This window comes from Anopheles merus, chromosome 2L (assembly GCF_017562075.2).
Source record: "Anopheles merus strain MAF chromosome 2L, AmerM5.1, whole genome shotgun sequence".
NCBI lineage: Eukaryota > Metazoa > Arthropoda > Insecta > Diptera > Culicidae > Anopheles > Anopheles merus.
The window spans coordinates 38534104-38549337 of NC_054083.1; the positions used below are offsets into that span (position 1 = coordinate 38534104).

Here is a 15234-nt window from a genome sequence, read left to right on the forward strand (position 1 = left end):
TTAAATATATTTTCATCTTGCTTAGTTTTACTTCGAATTGATTATTTTTTGTGAGAAAAAAAGGACAACGTAGATGATGGATTCGTATCATATTTTAACATATGTGGAAAACATTATGATTACTAAACTTTATTGATACAACGAGAAATGTTGCATAACTTTGCGAAAGTAATTGTGTATATGAATCACATAATGCACAATCCATGATACCAAAGCCAACATTCGAGAAATGAAGAAGCAATAACAAAAATACACTGAATCATGTTGCCCCAGTACTCACGGCGACCCCATTACTCGCAAGAGTTACCAAGGTCATCAAATATCCACCTACTCCCACACGCACCCAATGCAACTAAGCCAACTACTGTTCGTGGAAACTGTCCTCACCGCCGTTGGCCACAATCGAACACGTGTTGAGGAAGTGGTGCTCACTGCCGCCGAAGTTTCGTCACAATTTCTCTGCGAGTGACCGATGTGAGTGACCCCATCTTCATCGACAGCGCGGTCCTTGGTCCGAGGATGCCGAAACTGTGCTGCCAAACTTTCGTCGATTCTCTCGACAATCGATGAAACCCGAAGGAGCAATTTTCAACAACCTCCCTGTCATGAACATGCGGGAGAGAAAGCGCGCTCGAACCGCATGTAAACACCGGAGAGGACAGGATGGGTGTGATGAAAAGCTTTGGCTCTCGCTGGAATCCTGCACACCAAAAAGCACACTGCCGCGCGCATGTCCATCTGCTGCTCTTTCGCTCTGTCCCTCTCAATGCTAATCGCGTTGAGTTTTCCGTCGGTTCGGGCGTTTTCCGTGCTCAACCTAGGGACTAGGCCACCGGGTCCACTCTCTCACAGCTGGTTTTCCAGCAATTTTTGTGTTTTGTTTGTGGCAGAAAAACACTGAGAGAGAGAGCGAGTGAGCGAGAGAGCATTGACGCGAAATGACGTCCTCTGGAGCATGGAGTTTGTCAGGAGGCACCTGTCAGATATCGGATTTGAGTGTGCGAGATGTGAGCGAGCGAAACGGACCCAATCTCTCACACAGGATCTCTCGCGCAACACCATCGTCACACGTACGGTACGGGTTCGTCCAAGGGCCGGGAGTCAGTTTCAATTCTCGTCCGTACGGAAATTCATCCAGTGCACACAGCACACGAGCACCCCGTCATCATCGTGGTCGTCGCGGTCGTGGTTCGCCTGTCGGCGGCATCTTCGTTGTCGTGGTCGTCTGTTCTCCGTATCGGTCGCTGCAGCGGTGGAACGGTTTGACAAGTTTTCCCGAACCTTCCGTACGCGCGGCTTGGCACTTCCAGTATGTAGATGGATTTGTGTGAAGAAATTCAACATGAAAAACAACCATCACGGTACGGAGTTTAGTCAAAGGAACGTGTTTGGAAAGTCTGAGGACACACAGGACACCCGATAGGGCGTGTGAAAACAGTACCAGCAAGAAGCGACCGTGTGGGCTTTCCTTGTCCCCCTTCAACTGCAGCACATAAATAACACAACACTTCCATATTTCGACCGACTGCACCAAATCCGTGCGAGTGAGTGCGTGTTTACGTGATGTTAAAATGCCCCTTTTCTCCACGGCTGTGAAATGTCAAAAAATCGACCTCCGCAAAAATAGGATACTCGTCTGAATGGTGTTCGGGAGTGAAAGTTCGCGACCCTAGATGGGAAGCAAAAGCCAACAGCCGCAAAACGTAAAAGAGAAATCCATAAAATCAACAGAAACTGAAAGTAAAAATAAGCGTGCGTGTGTGTGTGTGTGTCTCCCGGTCTCCGGGGTGTGTGTTTGTGTGATTTTCGGTGTTTTGGTGACCAAACAAGCACCCGGTCTTGCCTTGCCATGCCAAATAGGCGGCCAGCTCGGGCTAGGCAGTGCCCGCAGTGTCGAACGTGAATCGTGAAATCGATTTCATCCGCTGCGCTAGAACGGCCAGAGAAGAAATGGAGGGAACAGCGGCTCCGCTAGCTAGCCTTGCCGGTGTTTTGGAGCGGAGCGGATCCCGAATGATGAAGGGCACTTGATTGCCAACGCACACTTTCCGCGTTGGGTGGCGGGCTGGGTGGGTTTGGCTTTTTTTTGGGGGCTGAAACACACCCACACAGCTGCCATCATTATTCGCGATCGGACGAACGACGACGAGGGCAAAGTTTTCTTCAATTATTTGGGCCGTTTTATTTCTTTTTTTCCCGTTTCGTTGGGCGCCCCGGTGTGGTCGTGTTTTGCTAGCTTTAAGCAGGGTAGATGCTTTTCCTTTTTCCACCTATTTCCTTCTTCTTTTCCAACATAGGCAGGTCAATGAATGTGTGTGTGTGTGTATGGGTGCGAATGATTGGTTGATGTGTGACCGGCACGAAAGCCCCACCGTCACCATCCGTGGCGGCGGCCGTGGTTGCGTAGTGAAATGTGTTAATTAGTTTGACGGTAATGCTTTATTTATATTTATGACATCTCGTGCACCATTTCTCGTGTCCCGTAACAGCTGTCTGTGTTTGTGTTTGTGTGTGTGTTTTTTTATGGATGAAGGTGGGGCAACAGTATATCAACATTGTTAAAAATTTAACAACCATGACTCGGCAACGGAGCTTTCTGCGACCTGGTGCGTTCGGTGAGTGCTCGAGTGTGCTGCAGGCAGTAAGTTAAAACATCAATAAAACATACCGTGAACGGAGTTTCGGTGTAAAAAAAAAAAAATACTTGCCGATGGAAAACTTACCACGCACAGCACAAGGATAGTATGTTGAGTCTAGCACAGCTGTACGAATGTCCGTTACGGTTGCGTTTTTCCTTTAAAAAAGGGGGGGCCCAAGGAATGTGTTTTCCGTTTGTGTTTTTCGGCACAAGATTAATGAATTATTAATGTTGGTGAAATGCGTTTGAAAGCTTCCCGTTTCTTGAATTCGAGCGTACCCGTGGTGGTTTTTTTTATGTATGATATTTGTTTAGTTCTCCTTCTTTATATTGGTGTGCAATATATTTATCGTTCGTTTGTTTGTTTATTTGAAATTCTACCCCATTTCTACAGGATAATAAATCAAGTGAAGTGTGCAAAAACCAAGCAAAGTGTATGAGCTCCATTTTGGTAGTAAAAGAAAATCGCCCTACTCAACCAAGTGTGTGTGTGTGTGTGTGTGTGTCTTTGCCGTCTGTAAATGTGTGTTTATTGTGCAAGTGTAAATCCCACTGGTTGAGTGGTACCATGTAGATTTTTTTGTTTCCCGGGTGCGAAATAAAATAAAATCAAAACATCATCATACCGCCGTGTCCCTTTTCTCTACCATCCGGCATTGGTGTGAGCGTGTGTGCGTGTGATCTCAGTGTGTATGTGTGAACGGGTTTTTTTTAAACCTTCCTATCCGGTGGATTGTGATTGTTGGGCCGAAAAAAGGTCCAGCGAAATAGCATGGCAGCAATTTTGGATGCGAATGGTTGGTGGTCGTGAGCGTGAGCGGATCGGTTTGTGCAGTGTGCTTCGCACGCACACCCACAACCCACCCCAAAAGTGAGCTATAAACGTCTACAAGCAACAGCGCGCATAGGATACAGCCCGAACCGACCGTGGGCCGTGGGGTCTGCAGCGTCACGTTTGTGTCCCCATTCACGAAACTCGCACATTCCGGAGGCGACGTTTGGAGCTACCCTTTTCGCTGGGAAAGTGGTACGGTGTTTGCGTTACGAAGGTTTTGTTCCGGTAGTGTGCCACAGTGTGCGTGTGTGTGTAGTATCTGCCCGTTGCTGCAGCGTGAAAAACAAAGCCCGAAGAAAAAAAGAGGATACTCAGCACTCACACGTGCTGACCCGGTTGACCCTCTTCTATTGGGTCGCAAACGTATGTGAACATTCGCTGGCGCAAGGCACAAAAACACCGTCGACAATTCAACGCAACAACGCACAGCACCCGCCAAACCCGCCCGTAGGCAGCAGCAGGTTCCCGTCCCGTCGACGACGCCTTCGGAATAAACAAAGTCATCAAAATTTAAGGTTTTTATTATTAACTTTTGTGCCTTTTTCCGCTTCCTTTAATTTTGGGGCCTTTTTTGGGGTGTTTCCCCTTCGAACCATCCCCTCTTCCACTCCATTGTCCACTTCGCGCAGGTTTGTGCGGACGGTTGCACCTGGGAACTTTCACTCGCTTTGGGATATCCCAAAATATGCCAAACAAAGAGAAGAAAAAAAAAGCGCTGTGACCTGCACACACACAGGTTGCTTGCTATTTTGTGCGTTTTATTGCGCGCCAAAAACACACCGGTGTACTGTACACTCTCCCTGGACTCCCTTCCCTTAAGGCTTTCCACCACTGTTCACCCGGTACGGTACCCTGGGAAAAGGGATTCGAGTCCGATCGGCAGTTTTCCGGTTACCGGAAGCCACAATCCAACTGGAACGATGTAAAGGCTGTGCTGGGGTAGTTGCTTGAAGCGAAATGGCTGCCCCGCCAGCACGGGCACACACCACCACATTTCGGTGGTGATTAATTTTTCATTAGATTCTGGTCAGATTCTGGGAAAGGGACAACTGAGGCACCAGAAAAGGGGAATGGGCGAATCAGTGTACTTCGTTTAGAAGGGCACACGAGCTCTAGATTCTTCGCCCCAGCCGCTGTCGAAAGACACACAAAAATTCTATTTTCCTTGGAACTTTTGGGCGGGGAGGTGAAAGTTGCTTGCTTCTTGCGTTTTTCCTCGGGGCGGTTTGGGGATTAATTTTAATATTTGATTACAGTTATTTTCGATTTCTCAAACTTGTTTTCTTTCACGCATTTGTCCGTGTACACGCGAACGCGTTAGTCTTTTCCCGAAGGAAATGATTTTCTGCCTCTATCTTCACGGGGCGTCCTTGTAGGAGCTACGGGTTCAAGAACATCCTTTTCAGGGGGAGGTTGGCTTTCGTTGTATTTAGAAAGGTTTGTTCTTAAATTAACCGTTTGCGTAGTGGCATCGTGCTGACAAATGACGGTACGATGATATGGAGATATTTATTAAACCTTTAATTAAGCGCAATTATTAGGATAATATGACGTACGAAACCAGACAGAAGGATGCTTTATTTATATCTTGACACGGCACTGTTTGATTGAGCTAATTTTCAGCTCAAAAATACCTATTAGTAAACGCAACCTTAATTAATGCCCTGTTGGCCACCGAAATAAAGCAACGCAGGAAGAAATGGAGTCACAAATCTTACGAAGCCGCTTACGCTTGGAGCTATTTCAACCAATTCCTTTTTGGAACTTGCTTTCCAGTGCTTTCCACCGCTGTAGTTGGCATGTTACATTTAGTTTAATTAAAACCGCGCGTCTTCCAGGAATCGCCGCCAATGCGAAAGCAAAGCCGGGGTACCCTGTGGTTGATTCGCATTGTTTCGTGGCAAAACTTTTGCGTCGAATTTATCTGCGTCCATTTGCGTGGATCATTGGCGAATCGCTGTACAATCTGCTCATTACAATTTCGCGCGTGCAGGCAAATAGATTTCTTCGAAAACCGGATTTAAAAGAAAGACGATTGCTGGTTGAGGTCTTTCTTTTTCCATTGGATTTGTTGGATGAATTCCCGTAGCTGTTGGGTATTAAATCAGCTCTGAGCGTTAAACCGTTGGGATTTGGAAAACAATTTATCGTTGCTACGTCAATTTGGGGCTGGTTTTAAGGTGGAAAGTAAGCAGAAATTTAGTGCAAATTAAGGGCTATTTCTTGAAAATGATAAAAAAGAAACAAGTTCAAATTAACTATAATGATGATAAAGATCACTTCTCAACGAAAACATTGATGAAATTAGTCTAATTTAAAGTAACAAAAATGTTTGCTTCTTCCCCAGCTGCGCCATTACAGCTTCAGGGTACAAGTCTTTTCGGCACCGATTTAAGGAAATAATTTTCGTAATTACATCATGGTTGGGACACTGGCCTATTTCTTGTTGTCCTTTCTCTGGTCCGAGCGCCAATCCACCTGCTGGTATGACACTGCTCCCTACCTATAACAATCCTAATCTGCCCATCCAGCCAAACAGAGAGGGGACCGTGCGAATCGCCGTGCACGAGGCGGGCTCAGATCACCATTATAATCATCCTCCTTCCAGGCTGCGGACGTTTCTACAACAGCAGAAATAGCCCACACACACACACACACACACACACACACACACACACACACACACACACACACAAAATGGCACAGCAAAAAACAACAGCAATGAAGTGGAAAGACAGAATGGGAATAATGAACCAGTTTTCAGCCTACAGACTGGTTAGAGGAAAGCTCCACCCATCAAGTAAAAAACCAACAAAAAAAAGAAGTAAAGGAACGCAAAAGAAAATCACCTTGGAAACAATGCTGTGTCCACCTACCCACCGGGGAAAATAGCACAATAATTGAGACGAGGGTAAAGTAAACCGCCCACACAGTGATAGGCAACATTGTGCGCCTGATGCTGCTGCGGTTTTGTCTTGCTGCTGTGGCTGCCGCTACCGGCCCCTCATTCCGGAGGGTGGCATTTTTCTGCTTATTCCCTTCCCGCTGCATCTTTGCACAAACCTTTTCCCCCCCCTTTGGCCGCTTTTGGCCCGGGGAAAACAGCTCATAAATGAGTCTGGGTGGAATAATTGGAAAACTGGGTCAATGGGAAAGATACTCGCAGGGAGAGGGAGAGAACGAGAGAGAGCGGGCGTAAGATCTTCGGTGCGTGGGGTTTGGAGGGTGTAGGAAGGCGCACTCCGCTTGCCTGGCCCGGCGAGGATGATGGATGATGGAGAGTAGGTTCCCTGATGCAGCCGGTTTTAAGTGATCCTTCTTGCGCATACAGAGTAACAATTGAAAGTTTTTACCATAACGGTTCGCGCTCTAAGTGCCGCTCTTCTTTATGCCGCTGTTTAAAGCGCCAGAAACTTGCAACAATGATTGAAATGGGATGAATGGAACAAAGCTCGAGTTCGGTTGAAATGTAGAGCTTAATTGTCAGTTTGAGTTGGACAGTGAGTGTTCGCTGGAAAGGTAAAACGGTAAAAGGTACGAAGGGTGTCACTTAGTGTGCTTGATGAATTCTTTTATCATTTTTTTGTTGTTGTTGATTGTAAGATGCGATAAGACAAACCTTTGAAAGAGGTTTGATCATATCATCATCAAAATGTTAGATGTTCTACATTTCCACTTTAATCTGCTGTTTTCATAACATTGTTTGGTGATGTTACGATTTAAAGTAGATCAAATTTAGTAAATTAACAATATGGTTGGCGGGTTTGACAAGCCCTAATCATGTCCTATCAACAGGCTTCAAAACTCCATCGATTTATTTCCCCAAAGAAAGATGGCCAACCACCTGGTCTGGTGGTTGTATACCTTTCCCGCTCTGTATTCACCAAAATAAACTCATTAAAGCTTTCTTTTATCGCGGCGTCATCGCACAGCCTACACAAAGCTATTCGCGACCAATCCCCATCTGAGAATAGACTTCGCCAACTCTTAAATTGACAGTAAAAATAAGATCAACCTCCTTGCCTCCACTTCCATTCCTCTGTGCGCGGCCCCTAGCTTTCTCTCGATAACTTTCTCCCGATTAAGTTATTACAAGTTAAGGTGAGACCGCCCAACAGCCGAAATGGTCTCCATTTTGCCCTGTTTCGCCATCTTTCACCATCCTGATTGACCCTATTCTTCGCCCACACACACACACACACACTCAACAGCAACGAAACAATACAAACACAACGCTCCCCCCCCCCACCGCCAGGGGCAGCAGAATCCCGCTCAGAAGTTATCGTGCACCGAAAATCTCGTTTACAGCCATAATGACACTTTGGCCCCGTTATTTATCGCACTCGCGTCGCCCATTTGTACTGCGGGGGCCGGCGTTCGGAAAGCGCGTAAGTTTTCCAACCAGCCTTGAGGACCAGGCCACAATTCGTTTGAGGGTTTCTGTGTCTGTGTGTGTGTGTGTGTTTCTGTATGTGTCCCACCATCCGCCATTAGCTTGGGCGGGGAAGTTTTGCCGTTATTATGGCTGGTTACCTTCCGCACAACAGCCGCCCGAAATGCTCTTGCAAACCGCGACTTCGGTAAGCCTCGACACTTTGGGGCTGGATCATTTCACTGAAATATTCAATTTCCGTCTGCTTTCGCTCGTAATAATTCACCGTTGTCGTCGTCGTCACCATCGTCGTTTGCTTAAGTTTTTTGGGGCGCGTTTGTTTTACTTTTATTTTGCCCCTTACGCCAACACGACGGTGATGATATGATTCGATGGGATTTGCTTCGCTTACCCCACGTGTATACCTTCGGGGGCAAAAGGAAAAAGCAGGCACCAACTTCCTGTCTTTTGAGGGAACATTTGTTTTGTTTTTCGCTTCCAGTTCGTCAAAAAAATTGGTTCCGTCACCAGGCAACGTCAAAGCCGGCAGGCCCTGCAAGCCCTTGTAAGACCGAGGGCCGAGCGACAAAATCTAAATTAACCTATTAAGTTGACCCCCAAGAAGTGGTTGGACACGATCTTCAAAAGTTGCGCTCTCTGTTAGGGCTGCGGGTGGATCGAAGGGGTGGACTGGGAGGAGAGACAAGGAGGACAACACGAAAAACACACATTCCTGATGGTAATTCCGCGATAAGCTTCCAATCATAACACGCCAACAATGAAGCCGCACTTTTCCCTTGTTTTTCTAAGCTGTGCTGGCGTCGGGACGGGCGGCGGGACAGCTTCAAAAGGCAAGCATATTAGGGTCGTCAGCCGAGCTATCAGCCCTACCCCGCTAGGTAAGCTGTACAGGCACCCGGCACCGGTGAAGCCGTTCGCAATTTTGGCGTCGGTCGCTGGGAGGCCCCCAGACCAGAGTTGCGGAGTTTTCGGCGGGCGTGACTGTTTACAGTCCGCGGAAGCGAGAAAAAACTTTTCCAATTAACTACACACACACACACACCTTCGGCATCATGATGGTGGGCTGGCTGGGTCGGGCATTCTGTTGGGGGTAAAGTCTCGCAGCAGGGTTCTTTCTCTGCAGGGCTTGGCCAAAACTAAAAATATTTTCCAAAAAGCTCCCCATCAATACCGGTCAACCTACGACCGGTGGGCCGGCCAGGAGCGGCGACATGTTATGAGCGATGAACTGGCAAAGTTCGTGTGGCTGGTTGAAGTAACGGTTCAGCATAGGTCACACACACACACACATACACGACACACGCTACCAAACACTCTTGAGCAGGGCGGACAGCGCGATGTAGCGTGAGCTGCGCCCAAGGTGCGTGAGTTGCCTTTTGACCCTTTTTGGGCGGCGGTACAGTACGTGCGGTGACTTTGACTTTTGGCGGAACGGGTAAGGGCGATGCTCTGCAGGCAAGGGACAGCGAGCGAACGAGAGTACCGGAACGGAAGTTGAAGCGTCTTTTTTGTTGTTGTTGGCTGGTTGTTGCTTGGATGTCAACTACAAGCGCTGAGTGAATAATTTACGACACTAGCTCATGACAGGGCGATTGGTCACGGGAAACGCACGAACTTGGTTGGCGCTCTGTGTGTATGTGTCTGTGTATCCTGGTTATGTTCGTTTTGTGATAGGCTGTAGGTGGAGAGGTTAGTCTGTAAGCGAAAGAATGCTTCGTTGCATGAATATTATAGCAAAGGGAACTTGTTAGTATGAACTACGATGATTCATGCAATGAAGAATAGAACTAAGGTAAACAATGGTTGCCTTGTACATTGCATGCATTTCTGTTGGTTTTGTTTAGTATTTTATTAAATCACATAGTTACACATAGTGTCTTAAACATCTCAAACGCCGTATGGTTGGAGAAGTTCCTTGGACGTCTTTTCTTTACTCATAGCATCGTTAACTTAAAAGCAAAATTGCCAAATTACATTTCAAAACACTCATTATTGCTTTCCATTTTTCTTATATGTTCGACAAAAACACTCATAATTATAGTCATTTTTGGTGAATATAGTCAAACTGCTTATATGGTAAGCATATGCCACATCAAAAATGAATAGTTATGAGCTTATCGACAGTTACGCCAAATAAATACATCCAAAGTCTGATCTTGCTTCAACTATTCAAAGGATTAAAACCCGACTAGGAGCTTGGTTTTGACAATTTCATCTTGAGTTTGAGTTTGAGTAGAGTTTGTAGTTTGAAAAAGATTTGGAGTAGGTTTTGAGGTTCCAACTGCAGGCTTGACTAGTTGACCCAGCTGGTAATACGGCCTTGAATAAAAAGTGTCCTCTGAGGTTGAAGTGTCAGTTTAGTTCATACTTTCCAGAGTAGTAGAGTATCTCTTAGAAACTGTAAATTACTGTCAAAGAACCGAGTACGTTACATCTTCTGGTGTGATCTGCTGGCAAAAAATAGAGATCTTTTTGTAGTAGATTTCATATACAAAGGGTATAAGCATTGAAATATCCTTTGTAGTTTGAATAAAAAGTTCAAACAATGAAACTTGTCAATGACAATGAGCAGCTTCGTACAATAATTACTGTCCATTGAAACATCAGAACCTGTAAACAATTGTCCTGATTGTCTGCACAGGTATGTTAGTTCACTTAGATTCAGAAATGCTAGAATTATTCGAATCTTCAAAGATATTGGGTTCTGATCAAACCTGCTATTTTGATTGCAACATGCTATTTTTATTAAATTAAATCTGTTGCAATCTATAAAACCTCTCAAGATGATGAATCAAATTTACTTATTTCTTCACCATCGCTAGACAATGTAGATATGATAACAATATTGAAGATACGGCTGAACAGAAAATAATTACATTTTCTTGGACATACTCAACCATCACCATGATCAATCTAGCGTGCAATCTTATTGACAGTATGTCTTGATATCTAGAGAAAAGTCCAGCAACTGTAACGATATGCTGGTTCCACCTCAGTTGTACGATCTGATTTAACCATCAGTATAATTATGTCACTGCAGTCTACAGCCACAAACCAATCTCTGGCTTGTTTGATGGACTGCTCTCAAGACCCTGGCGGCAAGACCTGGTAAAAGTAGTTTGTGCAACTCAAATAGCTTTCCCTGTCGTACCACACAGAGGCACCACGGCGGGGAAGGGTGCAAAGAAGAGCAATCAATGTAATGAATCCAATTGAAATCTTTAATTACCTTCCTTGCCCAGCAAATCAGACCGGCTCCGACAAACTACAACCTACCACCGCCCAGCGAGCGAACGAGCGAACGGGAAGAATGATGGACAAGCACATCGAGTGCGATAGGAGAATTAGATTAATTGCTTCCATTAAGTCAAAGCACTCGCATTTGACGTGGAACACGATTGTCCGGAGATGGTAGCTCACGCTGGCTTTGCCGTGCTTTGTCCGTTCGCTGTCCGCTCGCTGTCCGCTGCTGCAATCAGTTTGTCACGTGCATTTGCATTCGCCGTCCGTCACAGTTAGGGCGGACCGGGCGGTTCGAATCCAATATCTATCACTGTCGCGCAGGATTTATGGTGCCCCTGTTTGAAGGAGGCGGAGGATGGAGCGATCAAAGCTTTTCGGCACGCAATTGTAGCTTCGGAGGTGGAGGTAGGGGTTAAGCCTTTTTTTTTGTCGCTTCTACCTTCACCCATTCGGATGTTTGTGTGCAGTTTTTTTCCCATAAGCTTCCCTGTGTTAGCTCGTCAAACGGTAAATTATTAACATCTCTCCCGTGGCGTTACCCGTGACGTACCCGTGGCCCCTAATGGTGGTAAGCTCCTGTGGCGACACAGTAAGTACCACCCGTCAAACGCTGAGAGTTTCCAGAAACATATCACTCTATTATCATGCGGGGGCCGGCCTGGCCGACCAGGTTTGTCCGGCATCGTCCTTCCGGTTATAGGCGCCCTTTTTACTCGCTTTAGTTCTGGAATGGATTTTTATTGTTGTTGCTGTTGTTCTTGCTTTTGTTTGCAAACTACCGGGCGGGCAGGATGCGAGGCGGTGGTAACGGCAGGTCCGACCCAAGGGTCATAAATTTCTCACCTGCCAACTGGGGGCTGTCATAAAAATAGAAAATCTATCGAAGCTATTATTCTTGCGCTTATTTATTTTCCCGTTAGAGCCTAAGCCTGCACGAGCCGAAGCTGCTCGGCGAGGAAAATGTTGGCACGGAATTTTCAACCCTCGGGGGAGGCAAAATAGCATGCACACATTCCAGCCGATGCGACACACGGTATGTCGGGATATGCGTTGAGCAGGCAGGGTTTAGAGCGTATGAGTCGCGAGCTAGGATAAAAATGTATTTGTATCAAAATCTGGTTTCTGGTGAGTGGGTAGTGGTTTAGGAGAAATATGTTGTTTCCCTTGGGATGGGAACGGGATTGTTATCGCAGAAATAACGGGTTCAGATACACTTTTAACACGCCTATTTGGTTGATGTTTGGATTGAAGTTGAACAGGGTGAATGCAGAATCTATTAAGACAATTAGGGTGAAATTGTTGAATTACTTATTAATAACAATTAAAGTATGAGATATTCACAAAAATTGTAATTCAATTTTATGATAAACGTGCAAAATGTGTATTGAGATAATTGACGTAATAATTAACTCTGGATCCAATTTACGCTATTGGTGGGATTAAAACTAATTCTTATTTCTTTCTTGTTAGAATTTTATAAAATATAAGTCATATATTGAAATAATGGGATTTGATACTGGTAAAGGATTTTTTTTTTACTTTAATAGGAACACATTTTTCACATCTTCTTTTCCTGGCTATTCACCAAAGAAAAATCTTTAAAGGATTTCCGTAAGAATCGTTCTTTGTCGCATCTCACTGTCGTATCTTTAATGGGTTGCAGCGAAACGATCCATTACAAACTGTGAAACCTTTTTTTTTTCTTTAAGTCATCCTACCTTCGCATTGTGGTTGACAACGCAATGTTTGTAGCAACCATCCTTACAATGCGCTCCTTTATCATAAGGCGACATCATTTATCGTACCACGGTATGTACCCGAACCACCACCAGCAGCACCCGCTAGCATTTCCACTGTCCCTGCCGAACCAAACCGACGGAGGAAATGGCAAACGGAAACCGAAAGCATAAGCGACCATAAGGATGACAAAAAATAATAAAAAAAAACCTGCTTACAGAAGAAAGTGGCCACACCGGCTCTTGAGCATTTGCGCCATCGCTAGAGCAAGTATGTACAGAGGACAGCAGTGGATGTGGCGATTCCGCACAGGGGAAATCCTAAATATGTCTCTATACGTGAAGCGTGTGCTCCATTAGAGGGTTCCGTGACACCGTGCGAGGCGAAGCCATTCGAGTGGAAGAATTTTATGGCGACTGGGCGTTGGCAATGAAAAACAATATGAGCAATATAAATCTAGAAAAAAGGTAGCACAAAGTAGAAGACGTATCATGATCATCCGGAAGCACCAGTTCAAGGAATGCAGTGTGCCGTGGCGCGTATCGTCTGAATGCTGCTGCTGCTGCTGCTGCTTTATTTCATTCCGTTCTTCCAACGAAGCGTTCCTCCAGCGTTGAGACAAAAAAAAAACATACACTCACACACGAAGCCCTGCTATCGATTGCGAACAATCGCTCAATAAGGCTCATGCAGCTGTGAAATCGCTGGCGTGTATAAGAATTATTGAAGATGTCGCTGCCACGAAACGCTCATCGCTAACCCTAACCGGCGAAGTGATGAAGGACCGTGTTAGGAGAATGTGTTATGAAAAGAAGAAAGAAAAAAATCTCCACCATTTCCCTTCGGGTCATTCGCCCGACCCCCAGCCGACATTGACGGGTCCTTCCCTTCAAACCGAATCCTTCACATTCATGCACGAACGGAAATAAATTGTTTTCGGGTTGTTGTCGTGTCTTGTTTTTTTTTCTTCTGCTTCGTTTGGAGCCTGCTAACCACAACTCCTCGCCCATTTCCTACCGGGTTTGAAATTCCAGCTTCGAGGGGGGTGGGAGGAGGGGTTGAACATTTTCTTTCGCTCCCACACACACACTCGCCATGTGTGGGAAAAAGGGGAAACCTTACGAACATCGGGCCCCGTACGGTGCTAATGCTTTAAGAAAACTTCTCTCCACTTCGCCCCACCCAAACTGCTAGCACCTCTGCCCAGCGGGTCAGTCGCCTCGTGTGGTTGGTTTTCTTAGTTGGCTGGTAAGAGGGTGAGAAAAACATTTTGTCGGATTTTGTTGTCGTACCGCCCTTCCGAGTGTTGTCCGTTGCAAAACCATTGCGTCTCCCGGCGGCGAGCCACACCTTGCGCTGCCCGTCGGCCTCTGGTGGAGTGGAGCCTAGCGTGGGTACCAAATCGGCTTTCCCGGAAGTTGGCGTATCGCCTTGGCTTCAGTTTCTTGGTAACCTTTTTTCAACCCTCCCCCTCGGGGTTGGCGAGGTGAAGGAAACCGTCCCAGTGGCCCGGGTGGCTGTGCGAGGGATGCGGTTTATTTTACAACTCACTCCCCAAAAGCACAATACCTCGGCTCGGTCGTGACGTGTGTGTGTGTGTGTGTGTTTGCTCTCCGTACCGCACGTGAAGATATGCGGTATGCTGCCAAACGCACGCACATATCGACACACACACCAACCAGTCACACATCGGGTCGGGCCGATGTTAATGTGTTGTTATTGAAATTTGCTGAATTTATTACAAACTGTCCTTCTCACGCAGGCACGCAGGCACGCAGCTGTTTGTCGGGTGGGTACCGGGTTGACACATATGTTGAAAGACAACTTGAAATGGGTTGCCCATGTGCTTGCCTGTAGTGCTTGTGCGGTGCTATACGGTAACCCTTTACCCGTACCTGCTGCTGCTACTACTACCGAGGAAAATGCGTGCGTTTTTGCGGTGCGATTGATGAGATACATGTTTTTCAATCAATGTGCTAAAACCCCACACGGCTGTATCGTTCGGGGGTGGGCGAACGTGTTTGCCGTATGGCTAAACTTACCCAGCGAAAGCTATTTCCTTCCCTCACCCCTACGACCGTCCCTTCTCGACCCATAATGGCCGTTTGTGACGCAATGGAATACAAATGATCGGTAGTTAACGCTCCACTCTGCACCGGCTCTGCCCGTGTTGCCAGGGAGGTGTGCCTCCGCATAGCATAATCGAGAGAGCGTGAGGAGAGGAGTAGAGTCCCTACAGGACTCCCTTTTCATACACCCATTAAAGGATCGACTGTCACACGTGAGAAGGGTTTGCCGCAAAAATCGTTCAACGACGAGGACGACGGTTTGACTCCATCGACCTTTCCCGGCCGGGCGGCGGTGAAGACGGATCGATTGATTTGTCGG

General features: G+C 46.4%; 1 protein-coding gene across 7 annotated transcripts in view; it reads left to right on the forward strand.

The window, feature by feature from the left end:
* The first annotated feature begins 1093 nt into the window (after positions 1-1093).
* Positions 1094-15234, forward strand: part of LOC121591716 (zwei Ig domain protein zig-8) — a 207823-nt gene continuing 193682 nt past the window's right edge. For 3 of the 7 annotated variants that reach the window (XM_041912559.1, XM_041912556.1, XM_041912562.1), the window contains exons 1-2: positions 1094-1309; positions 3033-3988. The gene's annotated coding sequence lies outside the window, so the exon portion shown is untranslated. Of the gene's footprint in view, positions 1362-1388; positions 1545-2297; positions 2432-2461; positions 2642-3032; positions 3989-15234 lie in introns of those variants that run through there. The other 4 variants (XM_041912557.1, XM_041912560.1, XM_041912558.1 and 1 more) reach the window with 4 other exon arrangements.